This window comes from Cervus canadensis, chromosome 18 (genome assembly GCF_019320065.1).
Source record: "Cervus canadensis isolate Bull #8, Minnesota chromosome 18, ASM1932006v1, whole genome shotgun sequence".
Taxonomy (NCBI): domain Eukaryota; kingdom Metazoa; phylum Chordata; class Mammalia; order Artiodactyla; family Cervidae; genus Cervus; species Cervus canadensis.
This window is the reverse complement of record NC_057403.1, coordinates 42,182,619-42,201,991: the sequence shown is the minus strand read 5'-3', so window position 1 is coordinate 42,201,991 and position 19,373 is coordinate 42,182,619. Positions and strand designations below refer to the sequence as shown.

The following is a 19,373-nucleotide window of genomic DNA, read 5'->3' as shown; positions in this document are numbered from 1 at the left end:
CATCCGTTTGCATATTGAAGCCGGTAACTTGTATGTTACAACAGAGTTGACTAGGCCAGTAGGGAAACAGAGAGCTTATGGCCTGTGAGGCTTAAAATCTTTATTCTATGACCTTTTACAGAAAAAACATGTGCTGACTTCTGACCTAAAGAACACAATTTAACTTCCTTTCCCAAAGCCCACCAGGCCCTCTGTGACCAGGCCCTGCCCCCTCCCCAGGCCCTCTTCCTGGCTCCACTCTCTCCTCTGCTCCAGGACACTGTGATCCTCCAGTTATCCAAAGCTTAGCACTGCCTCAGGGCCTTTGCCCCTGCTGTTCCCTCCACCTGAAATGCTCATTGACCTAGTCGTCACAGGACTGACTCCTTCCTTTTACTCAGGTCTGATGAAAACGTCATATCCTCTGAGTGACCTTTTTTATTTTTTTTAAGATTTCTTTGAAAGCCTTTATTGAATTTGTTACAATATTCATTCTGTTTTACGTTTTAGATTTTTAGTGGCAAGGCAGGTGGGATCTCAGCTCCCAACTAGGGATCGAACCTGCAATGCTTGCACTGGAGGGTGAAGTCTTAACCACTGGACCACCAGGGAAGTCCCTGAGTGGGCTTTCTAACCCATCTAAATATGCTCTTCTTTTTCGCTGTTTCACTTATCACTCTCTCCATAGTGAGGAAGAGGATAGAATTTATCTCCCAGACTAGACTTGAGTGTGAAAGGCACGTGTGTGCGTGCTCACTTGCTCAGTTGTGTCCGACTCTTTGCAACCCCACGAACTGTAGCCCGCCAGGCTCATCTGTCCATGGAATTTTCCAGGCAAGAATACTGGAGTGGGGTGCTATTTCCTCCTCCAGGGAATCTTCCCGATCCCGAGATCAACCCCGGGGCTCCTGCAGCCCCTGCATTAGCAGGTGGATTCTTTACCACCGAGCCACCTGGGAAGCCCCGTGAAGGAGCGTGCTCTTAGTGATTGTGCAGACATTAGATATAATCAGGAGACACTGGGTCACTCTTCCACAGCATCCCTTAGATAGTGGTTTGTTGTCTTTCTCCCCCACACAATGGAGGTTCCTGAGAACAGAGAGGGACCCTGGTGCCTGGAATGGCCCTGGCGCCTCATGCATAAGCGCTCCTTGAATCCTCACGGCAGCTCTGTTGGGACGGTTCTGCTGTCATTTCATACTACCGACCAGTAACTGAAGCCAAAGTTCCGCTAGCAGCTGGCCCACTGCTTCTGGTCACTCTCGGCCACTCCACTGACCTCCTACACACCCCTTACCTCAACTGACCCTGGTGAATCAAGAGTAGGGGCCAGTGGGTAACTGGAGCTCCATTTCACAGATGAGACAACTGAGGCTCGGCCTGGTGCAGAGGCTTCCTGAAGGGGCTTGAGCTGAGTCTTCACACAATGTCTTCTAGCTCTTGTTACCTCAATGGCTTACCTCAATGAGAGAGTGGGCCATGACTGCCCATTTCTGCCCAGGGATGGCTGCATGCCAGGCATCACACTCAGGACGCAAGAGCCCTATTTGAGAAGCGTTATTGTTATGCCCGTTTTACAGGTGAAAGAACTGAGGTTCAGAGATGGTATGTGGCTTTCCCAAGGCCACACAGCCAGTGACTAGAAAAGCTAGTACACCTTCCCATGCCTTTGTTGTGAGCCATTTCATGCGTGTGTGCTAAGTCACTACAGTTGTGTCCGACTCTCTTCAACCCTACGGACTGTAGCCCTCCAGCTCTTCTGTCCATGGGATTCTCCAGGCAAGAATACTGAAGTGGGTTGCCATGGCCTCCTCCAGAGGATCTTCCTTACCTAGGGATTGAAACTGCAAATCTGTGTCTCCTGCAGCTTCTGCATTGCAGGCAGATTCTTTACCACTGAGTCACTAAGGAAGCCCTAGAGGCATTTCATGGAATTATCCAAAAGGAGAAAGAGAACTGGCTGGGGAGGGGGAGAGACAGGCTGATGGGACAGAAAATCAGTGGCTTTCCTTCTCATGTCATCCTTGTGAGGTCTTTGAAGACATGGGGGCGGGTGTAGTTTACCTCGGGGGCTGATTTTTTTAAAGGTTCTGAGGTCAGAGTATTCCCTAAAGATGGGCTATTGCAAACAAGGGGTCGTAAGGCAGAGGAGAGCATGCCACTTGGCTTCCTGCCCCAGTCACTTGTTCCAGGGCCCCATCAATGGTCTGCAGTTGTCTCACTGCCAAGGGTGAGGGCCTGCTGCTGGCTCCTCTGAGGCTCTGTCCACCCTGCCCTGTGGCCCAGCTCCAGGGACCATTCAGATTTTGAATGGAACCTTGGACACTCACATCTCATCACGGGGACCTCGCCCCAACTAGACTGTCAACTCCATATGGACAAAGATGGGGAGAGGCCCATTCAGTTCATCATCCCAAGTGTCTCCCACAGCACTGGCATCATCCATGTTCAGGACCAATGGTAGCTTTTGAGGACAAAAACAGCTCCATCCCACCAGATGCACGTTCGAATCACAGGCACATGTCTGCACATGGTCCCCTGTGATGTACACAAACCACCTGGAGAGAAAGTGTTTCTCGGCCTAGCCCCGACCTTCCTGCACCCAGACACCATGAGCTGAGCTCGGTCCAGGAACTGGGCTTCCATATTCTCCTCTGGCACCCCACGTCACCTCCTCGCTCCTGGATATCGTGAGTTACTGTGTTGGGGCTACCCTAGAGCACAAGAGAATCTTTCCATTACGGCTCTGACCCTGCGAGGCCTCTCGGGGGCCGGGATGGCATGGAGACCACAGAAAGCCAGTTCTCCCCTCAGAGCCCAGCCCACTTCCTGCCTTGCTGAGCCTCTTGCAGAGGACCCCCTCCCTGCCCCGTCCCCGGCTCCCCTCTATCGTGCATCTCCGCAGCCCGGCCCTAACAGGATGGCTTTCATCCTCATTCAGATACATATTGTATTGGCTGAGAAACATCAAAGGGGCCGTGTCGTTACATATTCTATTTCTGAGAGGAGAAAAGCAGCCCCTTGCTTTATTAACGTGGCAAATGTTGACTCTTGTAATGAAAAATGCACAAACGCTGGGCAATTTTTGATGAATAGGTAATAGAGAGGAAGGCCCCCGAATGGAGAGAATTAATTTCTTTTCGATGCCTCCATCACAAGGATGTGAAGTCCCTGTGTCAGGCCACCCTGACCTCCAGACAGGCCCATGTGGGTCTTGAGACCTGGGACCCCAGACGTGGGCCCAGTCAGGGAGACTAGGCCTGACTGTTAAGAGGGTTCCAGAAAAAGCCTCTTGACACCAGGGCAGTAATATTTATTAATAACCGCAATAGTCGAATCATTAACTTCTCAAGAACTCACTGAAGTATGTTCAGCTTTTTACTGCCATCATCCCAGGAGAACCTTATGAGCTAGGGCTAACTGACCTCATTTTCCACAAATGGAAGCTCAGATCAAAATCATTTTAATGAGTTGCCCCAGGATGAACCACCAGATTTTGAGTCTGGAACCCACTCCTAGGAAGACCAGCTGAATCAAAGTTTGCAAGCTTAAAATGTTGTTTAGCCACATAGATATTATGATGGCAGAAAGTTATTGTGGTCGTTTTCCTTTCTTGCTTATCTCTGGGCCTAACATAGTACTTAGCACTCAGCAATATGTGCTTGTTGGCCCTGGAAGACTGATCTTGCCCCTGACTGAAACCATCTCCTATAACCTATGTCTACCCAGTGGTATTGTTTGGCAACTCAAGAGTGAAAGGGATCTTGGTCAGCATCTATAGGATTCTCTTGGTCTTTTCCTCATGGCTGCAAATTGGCTGCAATAGCCCCAACTATCACATCTTCACACTATAGTGTACAAGATGGGAGGGAGTAAAGAATATAAAAGAGATAACTATTGGGATGCCTTCCTTGTTTGGGAAGGTGAGAAAACACTTTTCCCAAAACCCTCAACATTTTCAGATTTGATAATGATAATTTGAAGAAAGGTAAAGCAGTACAGTAGAGCAAGCACCCACAGTGTCTGCCTCAAAGCCTCCACAGGGACCTCTGTGGACCACTGAGTTCACCAGTTCAGTGACGTCAAACCCAACGAGACAGACCTGGCCACTGGAAGACAGAGGGCAGGATTCCAAAGTGATGAGTTTAAGTCCCCCACCTGCCCAATACAGTGGTACTTAAAACAGAAATGAATGTGATCAATGGAAAATAGAGAAAGGTACTTTCTCTGCCTACCCAGAAATTCCTTATACTTTTGAGAGCCAAGGAGGAGTTTCTGCTGGATATGTGATAACCAGGAAGTGAGAAAGCAAGAGACAGGATGATCAGAATCACAGATTTAGGAGGGGATGGAGCAAGTTCAAGGCTGAGGCTGTTGGTAATGATGGTGATAGTATTAATAATTACCATTACTGGCTATCTACCCACCAGGGTCTGCGTTGGGTACTTTATGTACATTTTCTCATTATAACAGTGTGAATGATATTATCCCATTTTATAGATAAGGAACCTGAGTCACAGAGGTCCTAAGTCACTCAAGTTCACCCAGCTGGCGAGAGACAAAGCCATGGTAAGCCCCCTGATGGGTCAGTTTCGAAAGCCTGGTGTGATTGGAGTGGGGTCAGGAGGGGTCTGGTGGTCTTCAGGTACAGGACTTGCCACAGAGCTGACCCCATAGCCAGGCTCTCCTCTGAAGCCCCTCCCCAGCACCTCTCCTCCAGCCGTCCTGCTGCCTCCAGGATGCAAGTCCCCAGGGTTCGCAGGCATCCTAGCAGCAGCCATCTCTCTTGTCCCTGTTTGGAGGCAAGAAGCAATTCTGACTCAGGATTCAGGGTGGGGACTTGGTTTCCCAGACAAAGTGAGCCTGGGGTGGTCCCTGGACCTCAGCTGCTGGGCCCAGAGCTTCAGACAAACTTACCAGCATGTTGCCTTTCCAGAAGCCTGTGCAAACTGATCTGGGAAAAACTGTTCCATGGCCAGAGAAGTTTGGAAACATCATGACTGGCTCTCTTGGGGTCACATCAGTGTGTGCCAAGCAAACCATCTTGACAAGGTTTATGCCAAGCTCATTGGGGCCCAGAATCATTTATGACAGGGGTACCCAGCCTCTGGGATCTCATGCCTGAAGTTGATGTAATAATAATAGAAATAAAATGCACAATAAATGGAATGTGCTTGAATCATCCACAAACCATTCCCTGCCCCATTCGTGGGAAAATTGTCTTCCATGAAACCAGTCCCTGATGCCAAAAAGGTTGGGGACTGCTGCTTTATCATGCAGAATAGGAGCTGTGAGTAGAACTGACATCCCAGGAAGCACCCTGGGAACCTGCTACAGCATGGGGGCCCAAGCTAAGTTTTTGCAGACCAGGCTCTGCCTTTGCTTTTATCCAGGTACATGACCTTGGCGAACCCCACTGCCTCTCTGTGCCTCAGTTTCCCTCCAAAAAATAAGAGCCTTAGACTAACTAGATCAGCATTTCCCACAGTTACACTTCCCTGGTAGCATGAGCCTGATGATTTAGGAGGTCCGTGGTTAAACAATTTTTGTTTGAATACTCATAGATTTATTTTAATGTGTACTTGGAAAAATTACAGCAGCACATTAGATCCATGATTTCACAGATACAATAAAATTTTGATTAAAAATAAAGGTATGCAAGGGACTTCCCTGGTGGTCCAGTGGTTAAGGCCTCGCCTTCCAATGCAAGGGGTGTGGGTTCGATGCCTAGTTAGGGAGCTAAGATCCCCACATGTCTCATGGTCAAAAAAAACTAAACATAAAATAGAAGCCATACTGTGACAAATTCAATAAAGACTTTAAAAATGGTTGGCATAAAAAAAAATTCTTAAAAAAATAAATACATGGTGGTCTATTTAGGGAAAGGGGATCAAAGTAAGGAAAAAGGGCACGTGGACATGACAGAAACCCTCAGAAAGTGAGTGTCAGTCACTCAGTCGTGTCTGACTCTTTGCGACCCCATGGACTGTAGCCTGCCAGGCTTCTCTGTCCATGGGAATTCCTAGGCAAGAACACTGGAGTGGGTTGTCATTTCCTTCTCCAGAGAACTGAATATTCCCGACCCAGGGATCCAACCTGCATCTCCTGCATTGCAGGTGGATTCTTTACCCTCTAAACCACCAGGAAACGCTCAGGGTGTTGTGCAAATGACTCAATGTGGGGACAAGGCTGCCCTCAGCAATCTCCGAAACTCTTCTGCTCGTCACACCTGTGAATGCTCACTGACAGATGTGCCTGCAAACCTTAGTAGGTTTCAACTTTGCTAAGCATGATAACCTCTCTTGATCTCACCCTGAGAATGGTTCCCAGCAGCCTCTTCGGCAAGGGCAGGTGGTGGGTGGTAGAGCCTCAGTCAGTGGAGGACCATGTGTGTCAGCTCGGCCACTTCCTTGCCCTCACTTTTGCATCCGCAAAGTGTAAGTAACCCTTACACTTGCAAGGTACCCAAGTGATCATGAGCATCAGTGTTTGTAAACTGTGAAATGTGGTGTGCAGACAAGGGCTAAACCTGCGTCAGCACTATAGCTCTAAGGCTGGAGATCCGGGTGCATTTCTCCATTGATGGGATAGGCTTCTTCCTATCATCACACCAACTCAATGGACATGAATTTGAGCAAACTTCGGGAGACAGTAAAGGACAGAGGAGCCCAGAGTGCTGCAGTCCATAGGGTTGCAAAGAGTCAGACACAACTTAGCAACTGAACAATGACAACAACAACTGGAAAGCTCGGCATTAGGCCCCCTCACACCTCCTTTTGGAGTCTGATACTTCACAAGGAAATATTCTGTGTGTTCAGTCTTATTGTGACAGTGAGTAGGCTCCATGTTGTTCTTTCTCCCCACAAAGCAGTAGTTAATAAGATGGGCCAGGAGCTGGCAACTCATTCTCTCCAATGCATTCCCAACTTACAGGGATGGTGATGCCTGAGGTGGGGAGGAAGCACGGGAAGGAAGCAAGAAAAGGGCAAAGGAAGTAGGAATTGATTTAAAATAACAATCACAATCATATTTAATATTTATTGACTATATACTATATGTGAAGTACATTATGCTATTATTTCATTTAATTTTTACAATAGCACTATATTTGCCTATTTTACTGATGAAGAAATGAGAGCCTTGGTAGATAAAGAACTTTCAAACACTGCACAGCAAGTAGCTGTCTGAGTCAGCTATTGCTACATAACAAACAACCACAATGATCTGCAGTTTGGCTCCAGTTTGGCTGATCTAGCCTGGACTCAGCTAGGCCTGGATCTGGGTTTGGTTCAGGTCTGCTTTATGTGTTTCTCCTAGTGGGACCACTTGGCTCCCCAGTATATGTTCCCATGGCAATGACAGGAGGATGAGAAGGCAAGTTTGCAAGCACATTTCAAGCCTCTGCTTGTATCACAACTGGCCAACATCTCATGGGCTAAAACAAGTTACATGGCTCAGCCCAACATCAAAAGGATGTATTAATACCTTCTGACCATCAAGGTAGGGGAATAAGTAAATATTTACTGATCAAAGACCTCATCTACCACTGTGATAGAGCCAGGGTTCAAATCAAGATTTTAGTCATGACTTCGCTTGGTATCCTAGCCTCCAGGCAGTTGTCATGGCTCCAGAGACAGGTCATACTTCCAGCCCCACCTGCTTCCTTTAAGTGGCTGGGCTAACCCACAGCATGTGCTGACCACAGGTAGACGCTAGCTTTGCACGTCCTCAGTCCTGAGCCCCTTGTCTAGATCTGTTCCTCCAGTGCAGCCCGAGTACAACCCCGGGGTCGGGTCCTGCCAGTCTATAATCTCTCTCCCTACCTCCTTCACCTCTTGGATTTGGCACAAGCTGCCGTCTTCCCAGATACAGCCTAGGTTTAGCCTTAAACATTCTGGTACCCATTCCCCACATCCCACAGGAAGTGGCCTTTCTTAGATTATCATGGCAAGATGTCATGTACAGTTGGGCAGGAAGTACACTGCACAAAGGCTTCCAGCTGGAAGTATGAGTAAGGCCAAAACCAGCTTGGGCTTCCCATGTAGCACTAGTGGTAAAGAACAGGCCTGCCAATGCAGGAGATGCAAGAGACGAGGGTTCAATCCCTGAGTCAGGAAGATCCCATGGAGGAGGCTGTGTAAACTCACTCCAGTATTCTTGCCTGGAGAATTCCATGGACAGAGGAGCCTGGCGAGCTACAGTCCATCGGGTCTCAAAGAGTCGAACACGACTGAAGTGACTTAGCAACCATGCCTGCACAAAACCAGCCGACACTGCAAGCCAGACCGTGTGTCCTAGCATGGGGTTTCATCTGCCCAGAGGAAGGGGGAACCTTCTCTTCACTCAAGGCACCATCAGCCTTCCAAACCATAGCCTAGTTACAAGTTAGGAGGTGATGGGTCAGTTCTTCACACTACACACAAAGGTGCTATGTAGGCTACATTAGCCAAGTCACACCAGGGTTTTAGAAGAGTTGGATTCAAGTCCTGGTTGGTATAAGCTCTGAGACCTAGAAGAAGAGGCATCACCTTTCCGAGTTGCCTCAGTTTCCCTGAAAGTCATTCCAATCATCACAAGGAGTGAGGGGCTACAGAGTGGGGACTCTGACCTTCACCAGGCCGAGAAAACAGCCCAGCCTCTCTGATTTCAAAGGTAAAAGCCGACACTGCAGCCTAATTATTTTCCTGACCTGAGAATAGCATTTGACATAGCCCAGCCCCACTTTCAGAGAATTCAGACTCTAAAGTAAAGAGAGACAGAAAATGAGACTTATTTCCGAGGAAGGCTTGGAAGTTTCTGCAGCTTCCCCGATGCTATTGCTGATTGAGATCATTCAAGAGCATTATTTATTCATTCTCTGGGGTTTTTTGGGCTCTGAATTCAAAGGTTTCATTTCCCTCCTTCATTCTCTCACTCTTTTTCCCTCTCTCTTATCCTCTCCCGAATATTTGTTACAGTTGCATTTTTCAAACCATTTACTGTCTAGAGGGTAAGTGGAGTGACACAGCTCATAATGTGCAAATAAATGGGAACTAAGCTCGTCAGCTCGAGTGGAATGAATTACTGTCGCCAGTGAAACGCAGTGATGGGGAGCAGCCGCCCGGGAGACGGGGGAGGGCGTGAGCAGGTACCGCTCTGGAGTGGCCGGAATAACACTTACTATGATTTATCAAAGAGCACTTGAAAGCCCCTTAGAGGCTTTAAATAGGCATGAAAAGAGGCTTCGTGGCACTTGGGCACTGGCAGAACAGAGTGATTATCGGGCTCCAAAGCCTGACCCTGTGTGCGGCTTCCGGACTAGAAAAACTGGAAATCTTCAAAGGCGCTGGAGAAGGATGGCCAAGTGCAGGCAGTTCCAGGGGAGGGGACTTCATGGGGTGAGGTGAGCAAGCAGGAGGCTTCGGAACTGGTGGGGAAGTGGGGCCTCAGAGAGGGGCTGCAGGACCTTGGAGGGGCATAACGATTCTCAAAACAGGGGACAGCCCATGAGACTGAGATGTCTTGGTCAAGGTCGCACTGCAGAGAGTGGTGGCCTGCCTGCTGGTACTTCTTGAAGCCATCCAGAAAATTCTCTGCACCCCAACTTTTCTCCTGCTTGCCTACAGGTTTCCATTAGAGAGGATCCCTTTGAGACAAGCAGCTCCCTATCGCAGCAGGTTTTTTCAAATAAAAATTCCTTTGAGAGGCAGAGTATAGTCACTGATGTCGAATGTAAATGAATTCTGGGCAGCGTCAGGAAACTGCAGGGCCTTCTTATCCACAGTTTGACATCCATCGCACTAGCGAAGGATTCCTCAACCGTGGCTCTGTTGACATTTTGGACTGGGTAATTTTTGGTTGGGGAGGGGAGAAGCTGTCCTGTGCATCGTAGGGTGTTTACAGCATCTGATCTCTGCCAATTGGATACCAGCAGCACCCCCTCACAAGTCAAAACAATCCAAAAGGACTCCAGACATTGCCAAATGCCCCCTACTCCCACCTCAGGTTGGAGAATCACTAGCTGAGAACCACTCCTCTGAGAAAAACAAATATATATGAACGCATACATGTGGAATATAGAAAAATGGTATAGATGAACTTACTTGCAAAGCAGAAAATGAGACCCAGACATAGAAAACAAACATGGATACCAAGGTGGGAAGGGTGGGGGTTGGGATGGATTGGGAGATTGGGATTGACATTTATACTCGACCAGGTATAAAGTGGGCTTCCCAGGTGGTAAAGTGGGCTCAGTGGTAAAGAATCTGCCTGCCAATGCAGGAGACACAGGAGATGTGGGTTCGATCCCTGAGTCAGGAAGATATTTAGTCTGAGTTTAGGTATTGAGATGGGGTAAATCACACTCTCCCACCCCAGTCCTCTCTATTAGTTCTCACTCCAGAATTCGCTTTGATTTTTTGGCTCTGCTGGCTCTTCATTGCAGTATGTGGGTTTCAGCATGTGGTATCTTAGTTCCCCAACCAGGGATCAGAATTCTTTACTCTGTTTAATTCATTTCTAGGTTTTCTAGATTTCATTAAGCACTTCTTTCTTTTTTAAAAATTTCCAAGAAGGGTCCATAGGTTCTATATAACTGACATATCACATGCTTAAAAATATATGTTGTTTCCATATGTGAGTGATAATTTGGTGGGGCATAAATTGAGGGTCTTATTTTTTCATATCAGAGCATAAACACTGCTCCATTATCTTATGAATTGCAAACTGCTGTGGAGAAGTTTGATACCTACCCAATTCCTTCCCCTTGTACATGACTTTTTTCCCCCAATACCTTCTACCTTAGATGCTCTCTTATGTTGGTTTGGTTTTTGGAGGACACACGAACTTTAGGAATCTCACCAATTTTTTTACATAATTTGTGTTGTTCTCATTCCACATACAGTTAAAGCCTTTATTTCACAAGGATTTGTTTAACCATGTTTTTGAGTATTTATTTAGGTACCATTCTGTTCTCATCTTCAAGTCCACCGTTTATACATACGTTTGATCTCTTTTGTCTTCCCTGTCTATAATCTTCTATCATTTTTACATTTTCCATTCTCTTCCATTCCACACCTATAACTTTCTCTGGCCTGTTCTCCATCCCCCTGGTTGAATTTTTGGTCATGCTTATTTGGGGAGGTTGTTGTTGCTTTCAGTGTGGTATTTAACTCTGTCAAGCTTCTACTTTCTATTTCTTCCCTGAGCTTTGCTAACTGGACTTTCACCAACTCTGAGTTCCTTTTGTAGAAAGATCACACTGTGCTTATTTCTTTGAGTCTGTGGATAACCACTTGTCCAACTCTCCCTCTATTATGCTGAGTAATTCTTCTTGGGATGTGTGATCTTCAGCAGCTTTTGTTGATACAGCAAGTCCCCCACATGTGAACAAGTTCTGTACCAAGAGCATGTTCGTAAGTCCAACAAGGTTTGCCTAGGGACACAGCTAATAAAATCCACCATATAGTTGTGTCGGTTTCCCTGGTGGCTCAGATGGTAAAGAATCCACCTGCAATGCTGGAGACCTGGGTTCGATCCCTGGGTTGGGATGATCCCCTGGAGAAGGGAATGGCAACCCACTCCAGTATTCTTCCCTGGAGAATCCCATGGACAGAGAAGCCTGGTGGGCCACAGTCCATGGGTCACAGAGAGTCAGACATGGCTGAGTGACTAACACTTTCACATAGTAGTGTACTGTCATAGGTTTATAATACTTTTCATTCAGATAATACATACAAAAGAAAAACACAATAAAGAAAACAATTTCAGTCTTATAGTACAGCACCTTGAAAAGTACAGTAGGACCAGCTACATCACCAGCGCTTTTACACTTGCTGCCAGACACCCTGGGGTTGAAATAAGGACACTTTCCTACTGTACTCTATACAATACTACAAAGTACACAAAAACACAACCCCTCTCAGAGGTGCATGCATGTGACCATGTATGCCAGACACGTGAACATGACTGAACATGCAAACCCACGTTTGCATCTTTGAAAGTTTGAAACTTGAAGGTCCGTATGTAGGGGACTTACTGTATTTCTTTCCTCCCTTCTGATTTTTCTCACACTTTAAAAAAATCTTTTGATGTGTATGCATAGGCACGCGTTGACTCCTCTATGACGATTCCTCCTCTTGAGATGCTGTGTGTGGGAGGCATGGGGGAGGGTGTCAGAGCCTGGGCTGGGGAAGCCTACACTTTGGTTCAGAGTTGAAGTCTCAGGCATGATCTATTTCCTGTGTTCCAAGGCAGAAGGCACCCAAGTCTTTCACATTGGAGCGGGTAGAGCATCCGTCTCAGGCTTTCTACACGGAGCTCAGGGATCACTGCCTACTCACCCTTCACTCCACCTCACTGCCCGTGGTCTCCCTTGCTGGCAGATCAGTTCCCAGGCAAGAGAAACTGCTTGTCCCAATGGTTTCTCCACCATGCTCACCTCCCCATCCATTCAAGTTCAATTGGGCCTGCACAGCGAAGCCTCCACATCTCTCCAGACACTATCTTCACTTCTGATCTCTCCAACCACCTTCCTCTGATTCAGGAGAACAAACCTTAAGTTCAGATCCTGCCTGAAGTATGAGGAGGGATCTGGAAGCTCTCTCCACCTGCCAAGCCTTGTTCCAGATACAATAGCAATGGTCTGGGGATATAGACTTGTCCCAGCTCCATCGAAATTCAAATTGATCTCTATTTTTGACTTACTTGTGGCTTTTTCATGTAGATTTCAAGGGAGATGAGCAGAGAAAAATGATTTTATTATCTTTAGCCAGAAGTCTGTGTTCATTTAAAATATTATTATAACTGTTGTCCACGATTATAAAAGAATTATGTCCATTTCTCAAAGCCTGTAAAACAGGAAAAAAAAGTAGAAAAAGGAAATTAACACTCCCATCATCCAGAGAGAACTCTGCTGACATTTGGGTCATATAGTTCCAGGCTAGGTAGGCCCCTAGGACAGGGCAGTGGGGGGCCTGGGTGCTCAAGTGTGTCCTGTCTGCTTTTTCTGTATAGCAAATAAGAATAATTTAAATAAGAAAAAGAACAAGAAATGCCAGGTACTATGCTAATCTCTCTACATACATTAAATAAGTTAATCCTCCCAAGGATGCTATGAAATGGGCCCATTATTGTCATTTCCATATTACAGATGAGGGGACTGAGGCTCAGAGCAGTGAAGTGATGTGCACAGCTAGGAAGTGGCAGCAGGGAGATTTGCAGGCAGAGCCCACGCTCTTCATCACTCCCCTGCCCCACCTCCAAAGCCTTTGGCTGAGCTCTTTGCTCATAGAAGGTGCTTAAGTATTTATTATTTGCTGAATTTCACTGAAAATTAAATCCCTGCATCACAAGCATTGCTGGTAGTAGTGGTAAATAACCTGTCTGCCAATGCAAGAGATATAAGAGATGTGGGTTCAAACCCTGGGTGGGGAAGATCCCCCGAAGGAGGGCATGGCAACTCACTCCAGTATTCTTGCCTGGAGAACCTCTATGGAAAGAGGAGCCTGGCAGGCTACAGTCCATAGGGCTGCAAAGATTCGGACACAACTGAAGAGACTTAGCACGCAGCAAGTATCACAACAAGAACTGGAGGTGGGGCTTTGGATTCAAGAATAAAAAGATACCTCACATTCAGTATATTAAAAGAAAAAGAAACAGAAAATAACAAGCATCAGCAAGGATGTCAATAGTAGAAATGCTAGAACTCTTGTACACAGTCAATGGGACTGTCAAATGCCACAGCCACTATGAAAAGCAGTACAGTAGTTCCTCAAACAATTATACACAGAATTTTCCTAAGACCCAACAGTTCACCTTCTGGGTATATACACATAAGAACTGAAAGCACAGTCTTAAAGAGGTATTTGTACACTCATGATCATAGTGTCATTGTTTGCAATAGCCAAAACATAGAAGTAACCCGAATGTCTATCAATGGACGAAGGGATAAACAAAATACGATATAGCTATATGGTGGAATATTATTTAGCCTTAAAAGGGAGGAAATTTTGACACATGTCACCACATGGACGGACTTTATGTTAAAGTAAATAAGCCAGCACAAAAAGTTGAATACTATATAATTCCACCTACATGAGGCAAATTCAGAGAGAGACAGAAAATAGAATGGTGATTCCCATGGGCTGGTGGGGAGCAGGGAATGGGGAGTTATTATTTAACAGGGACAGAGTTTCAACTTTGCAAGATGAAAACTGTTTTGTAGATAGGTGGTGGTGATGGCTGTGCAACAATGAGAACGTAATTAATGCCACTGAACTGGACACTTAAAACCGATTAAGATGGCGCATTTTATATGATGCATATTTTAACACAATTTTTAAAAAATTCTTAAAGAAGAAAAGCCAAATCAACAACTGGAGAGGGGCTTCCCTGGTGGTACAGTGGTTAACAATCTGCCTCCCAATGCAGGTATACAGGTTCAATTCCTGGTCAGGGAACTAAGACCCCACCTAAGGCAGAGCTACTAAGCCCAAGTGCTGCAACTACTAAGCCCATGTACCACAAGTACAGAGAGCCCACGTGCTGCAACAAAGACCCAGCACAGCCAAAATAAATAAATTAATAAAAGTAAAAAACAATTGGAGAGAAAACTGAAGTCAAGGGAAAAAACATGGAACGATCCTGGAAGGCTGTCTCCCTGCCTCTGACAATGGTGTGTGTATACAGCTTCTAGGCAGAAGAAGGGACCAACCCTCCCCATCCTCTTGGGGGCTCCCAGGGTACCTGCAGAGTTCAGATGAGTGATTCTGGAGTCATCAGCAGATAAAATCAAGCAGAATATGACCATGGGGCCTCAAGACAAAGGGTTATAGTAACAGAGGCAGCTTTTTAGAGACAAAATACTCTATAATTGGAATTTATAGGCAATATTTAGCGGAAAGTAGAGGGGTAATTCAAACCAATGCCATTTATTCATAGTATAATTTTTCCAAGGACTCAGTAGGTGTTCTGTGGTCTGTTTTAAGTGTCATGTATAATGTTCACAGTCACCCAGGCCTCATAAGAGGGTAACTCCACTCTCAGCAGGTTGCTTCCTGTTATACATAGAATTGCCTCTTACATGTATCACTCATGCTCTAAGTTACTCATTCATCTACAAATGATCCATTCATACATTCATCATGTATATAAAGATAAGAGGGTGAGAGAGAGAGGGAGCACTTATTCACATGCAGATGGTATTTGGGTCTGGGAAGCTAAGCTGACACAGTCCCTGCCCTGTGGGAGCTAACACTCTACTATGAGATACAGACATTTGAAGATATAATGTAAGAAACATCAATTCCAACTGTGTCGAGAGTTGTGCTGCAAGTCACACAGCCTAGAGAGGTCCCTAAGAACATGCTGCTTAAGCCAAAACCTGCAGGATGAACAGGGAAAGAAAGCTGTCCTAGTAAGATAAGTAAGATAAGCATGTGCAAAGGTCCTGTGGTGAAAAGGAAAATACAAAAACAAGGAAATGAAAATGAAGCATAGGGCGACTGGGCACTGAGAGAGAGAGAGAGAGTGGAATGCAAGCTGAAAAACCTCCCAAGGAAGCAATATAGGGAAAGGCCTCAAGCCAAGTTACTCCCTAAGAATGGTATAAAGCATCATGGCAGTGCTTGGAGAGAAAGAGAAGTATACGTAACGGAATCCAGGTGGGATGAACAAGCAAGACTGAGTAGGGGGAATGAGCATGGCATAGTCAGGACATCTACCTGCCTGGAGTGGAAACTTGAGCCAAGGTTTTCTTTTCTTTTCTTTTTTTCTTGGCTGTTCGGCATGCAGGATCTTAGTTCCCAACCAGGGATCGAACTCTCGCTCACTGCAGTCAAGTTCAGAGTCCTAACCACCAGACTGCCAGGGAATTCCCAGCCAAGCCTTTTTGATGGGACCTACTCTCACGCCCCATTTGTCTCACTTGCCCTGAATGATACAGGCTCACCAATATCAGCTTCCTCCTTATTTCTTCTGGTGTTGCCAGAACTAGCCAGAGTCATTCAAGGGCACTAGCCACCTCCCTCATCCCAGAAGGAGGCCTTAGAGTGACTCTGAGCTTCTGGAACTCAGCCCCACTGCCCTCTGCCTCAGCTACACAGCCGAGTTCCCCTGTTACTAGCCTGACCTGTACTTTTTCCTTCCCACTCACCACAGCCTGAACCAGGGTCTCTGTCTTCACTCCACCTGCCCTGGTTGAAAAACCTGTCCTTTGATCCAAAGCCTGATACTTATTGTATTTCATCAATTTTGAGGTGAGCATTTTTTTGTTTCACATTTTAACATCGTTGAGATTGGGATAGGTATTGGCCAGGACCAACTCTAACAACACTGGCATTACCTGCACATGGGCACCAAAATTTGCACAAAGATGTCATCGCTTAGAAGAAATTCCTGAATCATGCAGCCTTCTTCTAAGGAAACACAAACATCAAAGACACTCAGCTCAGAAAATTTGGCCTGTGAATATAAAAATGGCTCAAGAATATCTTTGCCAATTTACTCCACTTATATTTTCTCTTTATGTGTGCAAATGAGTGATCTGTGAAAAAAAATCTATGTTTATATAAGTATGAAAGAGCCTTTCATTAAGTACAAAATAAAAATTCTAAGTGATTAAAGAAGCACTATACGTACCTCCTTTGGCAATAACTTTTTACTTTCTTAGTACATAAAATAATGATGCATTTTACAAAGGACGGAGTCAAAGAAATTCAATAAAATTCAGTGAGTAATAAATGTTAATACTGTTTATCACTGCCCTGCTCATACACACAGGATATTCTCTCCTCAGTCTAAGCATCTAGCTAGCGCATAATAAAAACTTCTAGAATTGAATTGGATGGAACAACCAGACACCTCCAAGTGATAATCACACCATCCAATATAGGGAGGGAAAATGTGTTTGGGGCACTCAGAAAATAAATCATCCAGTGAACACACAGGAGGACGTCTGAGTCAATACAGGAGGATAATTTATTGAAATATTAATTAGGGTTTGTTCTTCTTCTGTCTTCTCCTTCAAGCAGGTAGGCAGGCTTTGTAATTCTCAGCCTCAGGAGTTTCAGCAGGTCTGCACACAGAAGATGCCTGAAGTTAAAGGCTCTTCTGATCCTTTGAAAAAGGTGAAGTTATTGAAGGGATGTGATGGGGTCATTGGGGTGAGCTGGCAGCCCCTCAGAAGAGCCCGAATTTGGGAAATAGTGAACTGGCCTGAGGCCTGGGCAGGGAAACCCCTATTAAGTCAGGACCTGGCTCCTGGTCCCCATAGATATGAAGCCTCACAGGACCTGCCTGCTTAACTAACCCAGCTCCAGAGGCTCGACCTGAGGCTCACGGCTCTCAACCCCCCAAAGGGATTTGTGTCTCCCGCCTGCAACGGGGGCTATGGAGCCTTAGAGCCTGAAGGGTCTATGCGGGCTGAGACAGAAGCAGCCTCTGCCCCGTGCACCAACCTGGATGTCAGTCTTTCTCGGGAGAAAGGGTGAAGAACTCAATTTATCTGTAAGTTACAGCCCCCACCAACCGGGCAGCATGAATCTCCAAGTTAGAATTCGGTAAATTTTTTAAAAGTGGAAAGATAGGCAATAGCTTGCACACTTGAGTCTATAAACCAGGACCTAGAACGCATAACATCAACAAAATGATTCCCCAGTTTGAGCAGCTAAGGAGCCTGCATCCCATTCCTTGAGGATGGAGTCAGAGCCCCGGCAGCCTACAGTGCTAAGATGCTCTATCTTCTCAGACCCTGCCGGAAGGGGCGCACATTTGCAAGCCGGAAGGCTGGGCCTCCCCGCATCCTGTCAGTCACGCTGAAGACAGCTTTAATGGCCTGGCGTCACGCATCCCTCGAAGGCCAGCCCCCCTGGACGGCTGTTTGCAAACTCTTCTCCAAAAGCGGCTTCCCTTGAAGAGAGTTGCTACACAATCATTACAAATTGATTGCAAAAGAGCTAACAATCATGATTAAATCATTAAATTCTTGTCTACGCTTCAGAGAGCGGTGAGAAAATTAACTTCCCACCAACCTAATTTTTTCCTGAACATGAAATAATGATTTTCTGCCCGTCTAATTACAAAGCCAACATCTGATCAAGCCAGCATCCAGAGGGGATTATCGCATGCACGAGTATTAGACCTCATTACCAGCTTGAGTGCAAAATTATTACATCTTGTAATTGGATGGTGAGATTTATATACAGATCGGCCCGGTTTCTGTAAGATTGTAATTACAAGCTTCGTTGGTTAGCTACTTATCACTCAGCACAGAAGAGAGGAAAATAAGCAACAGAAAAGGCATTTCATTAACCCATAACCCTATCAAGGGAAAGCCACTGTAACACCCATGTCTGCATTAGGGAGAACAGCTAAATTCACAGATGAAACAATTTATTATACTCTTTGCAAATGGGATTGCATTTTGTTTAACCCCTAATGAACTCTTTGGGTAAAGTGTCTGAACAAACCATTCATTTTATAGACAACTAGGTTCAATACAGTAATTATAAGGGGTAACTGACTGAGATAAATGCTCACCTGCTTAGAGGCAGTTGATTAGAGACACAATTGCTGGGCGCCGGGCGCCTGCACAAAGGGCCGGGGCCTTGGACTGCGCAGGCTTCCCGGGAGCGTCAGGGAGGGAGCGGAATTCCGCCCGCCCCCAGCAAATCCACTCCACTCGGAAGAAACGCTGCTCTTTCGCTCGTCAAGCTTGGCTGGAACGGACGAGGTTTAATAAAGCTGCAAGGGCGACGCATTTTAACAATTTTAGAGGCACTGGTGTGGAACGCAGAAATTTAAATACCGCCTGATGAAGGCGCCTCGCCCTCTCCAGATGCGCTACCTAAATTAAATGTTACCTTTTCACGTGTTGATGGCACAACAATGGGCCTCACACAGAGTCCGCTCCGCAAGGTGTGAAACTTGCAGGAGGATGTGACATCCGTGGTGGGTTATTTCTCCATCTGCTGCCTTGCGCTTCTCATACAGGGAGACAGCAAGCCGAAGCTTACCCGGTCTCTTTGTGAGCCTGGTCTATTTCCTGACGCACGTGAAAACGACATGAAATTCTCATGTCAGTGTGCGTAAATAAAGTTTTATTGGAACACAGCCACAGCCTTCCCTGTGTGTTGTCCGTGGCTGTTCTCTGCTACAACCGGCATACCCCCAAAGCTGGAAATATTTACTATCAGGCCCTTTACAGGAAACGCTGGCCAACTCCTAGTCCATTCAGTTGCACACGCATCTACTTATTGGACAGATATTGACTCACCCCTGTAAAGTCTAAGTATGTGCTTCGCTTTGGGCTGGGTACTGAAAGGAAGAAGGAAGAGCCACAGTTCCTGCCCTCCAGAGTCCGGCACAGTCCGTGGGGACACAGACCTGGACACAGTGAGGCTTCAGCAGCATGGATC

The 19,373-nt window shown here is 46.2% G+C and overlaps 1 long non-coding RNA gene across 2 annotated transcripts; it reads right to left on the bottom strand.

Moving 5' to 3' along the window:
* Nucleotides 1-11,774: 11,774 nt before the first annotated feature.
* LOC122421701 lies at nt 11,775-18,958 on the bottom strand. 2 transcript variants are annotated; one of them, XR_006263564.1, is made up of 4 exons: nt 18,819-18,958; nt 18,496-18,699; nt 16,301-16,373; nt 11,775-12,806 (listed from the first exon to the last, which is right to left on the bottom strand). It is a non-coding gene; the product is annotated as an uncharacterized LOC122421701 (long non-coding RNA). The 2 variants fall into 2 exon arrangements; XR_006263563.1 differs by lacking the exon at nt 16,301-16,373.
* Between the last annotated feature and the right edge of the window lie 415 nt (nt 18,959-19,373).